Below are 7,229 nucleotides of genomic sequence, written 5' to 3'. Positions count from 1 at the left end.
TTCGTGATATTTTTACGTGGTTTATAAAAATTTTTATCTAACTTGGATAATCTAATCATCCACCAATTTCTGTGATATTTAAATTATTTTTTAGGTATTTTTGATTACTTTTACGATATTTGACTCCGAATTTCACATTCATGAAGTTCAAGTTTTTAAATATTTGAAGCAATTTTCGCGAAGTTTTTGCTCACTTCAAATAAAACTTCGTACATTTTTGGCATTTCAAGTTTTTTTGAAATATTTTCTAATTTTTGTAGATTTTCACCCCATTTTGATCAAGTATATTCTTGATACTTCTTGCGATATTTTTTCTTAAATTTTGTGATTCCTATTGCATAAACTTTAGGTAGTCTGGTACGTGTTTTCAAAAAGTGGTCTTGTCATTTCAACAGTTTTAAAAGAATTTTTGTCAGATTTCGCTCAATATTTATCCATCTAGCTAAATGAAATTTTTTCAATTTTTGTAATATCTAATGCAAATTTTACAATTTTTTTATATCATTTATCTATTTTTTTTTGCAAAATTTCATTCAGTTTTGTTAGGTAGGTACTAGGTACCTAATATTATTTTGATCTATTTAGTCTTTAGTCATTTTTTTGATACGTATTGACTTGGACATTATTTTTGGGTCGTGGGTCGTGGGTCTGTTCAACATTTTTATCATGCTCAGTTGCTCACCCGAGTCACACTGATCCATTTGACACGTGGCATTTTGATACTATGTCATATTTGCTGATATTTTAATATATTTCTAGGCTTTGAAGAACTGGGAAAAAATTGGATTTAATTCCATACATTATGCTACAAAAAACTTGGAAAAAATTACTAATCATTGAAATGTTTACTTGTAATTAAAAAGTGGACTTTTAGCTACCTACCAAATCTAACTTATAAGAACTTGAAACAAATGACTAAATTGCTGAGAGGCCAGACAGGCAAACAAACGACCTTTACAACCCAAACCCGGACAGACGGGTCAATGACCTTAAAATACTAGACAAAAGACAGATGAACTTGGGAGGTTAGACAGGTAAATTAGTTACCAAACGAGTCTAGACTCACAGTTCAATGACCGAAATAGGACAGATGAGACAGACAATCTGACGACCTTGAGAAACCAAACAAAAGACATATGACTTTGAAAGATGGACAAGTAGGTCAGTGACATTAAGAGGCCTGACAAATGGGTCAATGACTTTGAGATGCCATGCAGGTATACATACGACCTTGGGAGAGGTAGGTCAGTGACCTTGAGAGTTCAGACACACGGGTCAACGACCTTAAGAGTCTAGATAGACAGACAGACAGACAGATGACCTTGGGAAGCCAGACAGACAAGTTATTAGGTTGAAAATCTATTCCGGATGATCAGACGAGACCGATTTGGGGACAATTTACCTTGCGCAATTTCCCCCGCGCAATTTACCCCGTGCAATTTACCCTGCGCAATTTATCTCGTGCGAAAATTTACCTTGAGCGAAAATTTAACTCGTAAGATGATTGATCTCGTGAGAAAATTTACCTTGTGTGAATATTTACCTTGTGAGAAAATTTACCTATTTGGAACATTTAACATGTAAAAACAATCACGACAAATTCAGGAACACAAAATGGTAAATTTATATTTAAAAATGAAGTATTAAAATTGCACAGCCCGGCACAGGTGATCGATTACTATTGTCGAAAGGGGAGGAGAAAGCGTAGTACTCAATATGTAATATTATGGGCAACTCCTCATAGGTACTCCATAAGATCTCCATCTTTTGTTTCTGAAAATTTCGAAACCACACATTTTTCAACATCAGGGTGACATCTTTGTAAACTTTCTTTTTTTTCTGAGGAGGTTCACCGGCAATCGTTTGCTCATACTGAGCCTCGGTTATACACTGCTCCTTTTTTAAGGCAGCTGCAAATCTAAATACATTAGCGTGAATATCTATCACTGAGAGTTTGAACCGTGCTTTGAGAATTAGTTCATGTCATTATGAATGAAAACTTTGATAATAAAATAGTGCATGTTTCAAATGGTGTTTCCTTACGCGGTAAATTTTCTCACAAGATCAATCATCTTACGAGGTAAATTTTCGCGCGAGATAAATCGTATCAAATTTTGGTTAGATGACTTGGGGGGTTACATAGAAAAGAGGCCTTAGTCATTTTTTTACTGATTTTTACCTGTTCAAATAATTACACTAAAAAAAAATGTTTCTACATACAAGGAAATATTTTTCAATTCGTTTTTTTTTTTCATGGAAGAACACTTTATTATCACTGAATAAGTGAATATGGTGAAATAAAAAAAATTAAATAACTAATTGTATTCAAAAATTGAAAAAAAAAAAAAAAACAAAGAAAAATGATAAGGCTCCTTTCCATGAAACCCCTCACTTGCATATCCATACCCACCAATTTTGCAAAATTTTGTCTATTCAATTGAAATTTATGATTTTCAATGTCTTTTTTTTTTTAAATGAGATATTTTGTGAATAATGTAAAACATTATTCATTTTGATAACATTTTGTCAATGTTAGGCGATTACAATTTTCCCTAATTTTACTCAAATTTTGCGATCATTTTATCAACTTTTAGTAGTCATTTCTAATGTTTAATTTGAAAAGTTGTGTTTTGTGACGATGTATAGAACTTCCAACTTTCAATCATTTTTATCTACTATTATCTTTTGTTTCGTATCATACTTTATGTAGGGATAGGGACCTACCTACCTACTCAATTTTTTCCAAGATATCAAAGCTGAAAAATTAACGATTAATTGATTATCCTCCCTGCTGAGGAAGCATTGAAACAACTCTTTGTAATGCATTCTGGGTTCCTTCAAATCTCGAGTAAGTAGTGGGTAGTACCTTTTATTGTGTGTGATAAATGGTTCAAAAGCTAGAAAAATACCCTGCAAGTAACCTGTGGTATTTTTCTTACACCAAGGTATGTTTCTGCTTAGGAAACTGCTGACAGAATAACGTCTCATAAAACAGTTGAAACTTTGCAGGTCTTTCCTTCAAGTATGCATTTTTTGAGCCTTTTTTAAAAATCCACCCTTGAATGAGGTAGAGATATGAAAAAATTCAAACCATCGAAAAAAGTTACAAGAAAATTAGGTACGTTCTACTGTACGTACAAGTACATGGTTTCGAAAGCACTGATTTTGATTCTGAAATCCGTTCATTTTGCAAATTTCGAAATCCTTAATTAGGTATTACAGTAGTACGATTATTAAGGTTTAACATAAAACCAGTTTCTGAAAGAGTTACCTATGGTATTCAAAATGTTGATGAAAATCTAATAGGCTACATACTCGTACCTTTACGTACATTACATGTATGTTCACCTTTACAAGGAATTGAAAGACATGAACATATCGAACGTTACGCAGTTGTTGAAGAACAGGTTCATAGATCCATAGAGATGAGGAATGTGTGTCCGAACAAAAGGGTACTCCCTCTACATCATATCTTAATTAATAATCTGTCGGTCGCGTCTATGGTACGGACCAGACGATTTGAATTATTACCCTCGACTTGACGCTTTCACCTTTACACACGTCGCCTTCTTATGTACTTACCTAGTGTACCTCTATCTACATGTTGCAATAATTCTTCGACTCAATTAACAAGCCACCAATTTAATCATAGACCATCTCTAGTTACATATACACGTACGGTACATGCATGTACGTATGTATGTACCAATCCAATGTGCCATATTAGCACTTTGGTAGGTATAATGGAAAGTGTGCAGTGAAGTAAGCATTTACTTATTAACACGTTGGAGATTTCGAGGATTTAATACCTTACACCTGAAATGTCATCGATGCGATGGGCACTTTACTTCCGGATGATTGGGTGACACCTGAGAGCTTGAAAGTAGAGAATTATACCGGTTGATTGCCAAAATAATACGTTTCATTGATTTTTATGGTCTGGGTAGCTCGCATTTTTTATGTGCGATTTATTGGCATGTGTAGTGGCAATTGGCGTACCTGCCACTTATTTGATATGTGATGGTCAGTGTACTGTACGTCTTGTTATCGATATTGGTCCGAGATTTTACTTTATAATGATGAGAACGTGATTGAAGGAGGTGTATATTTTAAATACCTTCGGGATTTGAAATAATTGATGAGTGAGAGTATTTTTTTTTTTTTTTTCTGTGAAGAAATAACCGTTATCATGATGTCTACCGGCCGAAAAAAGTACGATATTCGAAAATGGGCTTCAAAAGTACAAAAAAACTTGAAAGAAATCACATTTTTTGTACATTTAATTATTATGATGGAAGAGTGAAATTAAAATAAATTGAAGAAAATGATTTTTGATGAATTTTTGCGATCATGAATGAAAAATATAGATACTTTTGACCTATGAAAATGGGTTTCTTACTGCTAAACTTGAAAATGACTATGGTTATAAGCACATAAGGCCAAAATTTGACATTTTTAGCCTCAAAAATTGGAATTTTTGATGGATTTCTGCGATCTCAATAAAAAACAGGGTGTCTAACGGTAGTCATGAAAAGTCATGAATTTTTCTCGAAACACACTTAAAAAAATTTTAAAAAGCTCATAAAATGAAAAAACTGAAATACCTACTTCTCTACCAATTGAAAACAATTTTCTCGCTGTTTCAAGTTATTTGATTTTTGGGGGGGGAGGGGTATTTGTAGGTATGTGATAAAAATGTGTAAAACAGGCCATGAAAAAGTCATAAAAAAGACATGATTTTTTGTCTGGGAGTTTTGTTAGACACACTGAAAAATATCCTTGTGACTCATCAAAAAGGTCAAAATTTTGTGCTAAATTCGGAACTATTTATGATTTTTACTTTGATATAAAATTTGGAATTTTCAGACAAAAAAGTGGGTGCTTTTTGGTGTATTTTTGGGACCTCAATAAAACATTTATGTATCTTTTTTTTTTTGAATTAAGGTCAAAAATTTTTCCTAAAGTTTTCCCCAATGAAGAAATTGTATTCTTACTCCCCCTCCTCCAAAAAATTGATAATTTGACGTTTTTATTTTGTTCGCGACAAACAATAATTTTTGAAAAGAGGTTTTTTCTCTTATACATAGAAACGTTTTTTTTTTCGAGAAAGTTTTCACTAGAGATTTGTTTTCAAAAGCAAAGTTTAATAACTTCTGTTCTTAGAAGCTTCCGTTTTCCCTTCAAAAATGAAGTTTTCAGTTTTTCTTCAAAAATTAATATTGCGTGTGTTTTGTATTTTCTATTCAAAATGAAGTTTTCGTACTCGGGACAGATTGCCCCACTTGCTCCGTTTTGTCGGTGGCACTGCTTCCCCCCCGCCTAGGTTGATTATTATCATTTTCGGGACGATCTGGAGCCTTCAGCGAATCCAGAAACTGACTTTTCTCCAGAAATTTCAAAAAAGTTTTGACTAATTTGCTGCAAAAATTGATAATTTTGGATTAAAAAAAATTGTGCTTATCAGGTTTTCTCAAATTTGCGATTTATTTGTCCTAGTCGATTCGGAATGTCGAACTTATGACAGGATTAAATTTACAGCTACTGAAGATAATTACAACGCCTTCTGAAGGGACTCTAAATTGTTGGAGACAAGTCAACTCTTGCTGACGGCTCCAGATTCGTCTCAAAAGTGGTCGCAATCGTTCTGTTTTTTTTTTGGGGGGGGGGGGGTTCAATTTGGTAAACAAACGATTTTCATATTTTTATGCCGTTATCTTTGTGGAAAATTAATTTTCAAAAATTCGTCGAAAATCAAAAAATTAAAAGTGATAAATTTGATATAATGTATTTTGTCACCAAAAATGCTCAAAAGTCTCGCTTTTTTGCAAAAAATTGTCAGTTTCGCTTTTATCCAAAAAATCGCCAGCCTTGCTTTTTTTTTAATTGTAAAAAATTCTGGTCGTTTCAAAAACTGACAAAAAGTTGTCTTTTCAAAAAAAATTTCAAATTAATTTTTTTCTAAAAATTATTTTCAAAATTCGCTTTTTTTACCAAAAAACGCCCAAAAGTGTCACTTTCACTAACAAATTGAAAAAAATCGCTTTTTCAACAAAAATTGCAGAAGTCATCAGGTGTACAAAATCGCTCAAAAATGGTCACTGCTTGGTTAATCTGTCTCCAAAAGGTCACCAGGCTATAAAATAAGACTTTTCTGTGTTCTGGTGAATCCTGGTGACTTCTGGTGAAACAGTCACCAAGATTCACCAGAAGTCATCAGGTGTACAAAATCGCTCAAATATGGTCACTGCTTGGTTAATCTGCCTACCACGCTATTAAATAAGACTTTTCTGTGTTCTGGTGAATCCTGGTGATTCCTGGTGAATATGTCACCATGATTCACCAGAAGTCACCAGGTGTACAAAATCACTCAAACATATGGCCATTGGCCACTGCTTGGTGATTCCGTCTCCAAAAAATTGCTGGGTATAAAATATGACTTTTCTGTGTTCTGGTGAATCCTGGTGACTTTTGGTGAATATGTCACCAAGATTCACCAGAAGTCACCAGGTGTACAAAATTACTCAAACATGGCCACTGCTTTGTGATTCTGTCTCCAAAAAACTGCTGGGTATAAAATATGACTTTTCTGTGTTCTGGTGAATCCTGGTGACTTCTGGTGAATATGTCACCAAGATTCACCAGAAGTCACCAGGTGTACAAAATCGTTCAAATATGGTCACTGCTTGGGTAATCTGCCTCCAAAAATTCACCAGGCTATAAAATAAGACTTTTCTATGTTCTGGTGAATTCTGGTGACTTCTGGCGAATCAGTCACCAAGATTCACCAGAAGTCACCAGGTGTACAAAATTGCTCAAACATGGGCACTGCTTGGTGATTCTGTCTCCAAAAAGTCGCCTGGGTGTAAAATATGACTTTTCTATGTTCTGGTGAATTGTGGTGACTTCTGATGAAACAGTCACCAAGATTCACCAGAAGCATCAGGTGTACAAAATCGCTCAAATATGGTCACTGCTTGGTTAATCTGCCTACCAGGCTATAAAATATGACTTTTCTGTGTTCTGGTGAATCCTGGTGACTTCTGTTGAATCAGTCATCAAGATTCACCAGAAGTCACCAGGTGTACAAAATCGCTCAAATAACGTCACTGTTTGTTTAATCTGCCTCCAAAAGGTCACCAGCCTATAATATAAGACTTTTCTGTGTTCTGGTGACTCCTGGTGACTTCTGATGAATTAGTCACCAAGATTCACCAGAAGTCATTAGGTGT

This window comes from Planococcus citri, chromosome 2 (genome assembly GCF_950023065.1).
Source record: "Planococcus citri chromosome 2, ihPlaCitr1.1, whole genome shotgun sequence".
Lineage (NCBI taxonomy): Eukaryota > Metazoa > Arthropoda > Insecta > Hemiptera > Pseudococcidae > Planococcus > Planococcus citri.
This window is presented reverse-complemented; position numbering follows the sequence as displayed.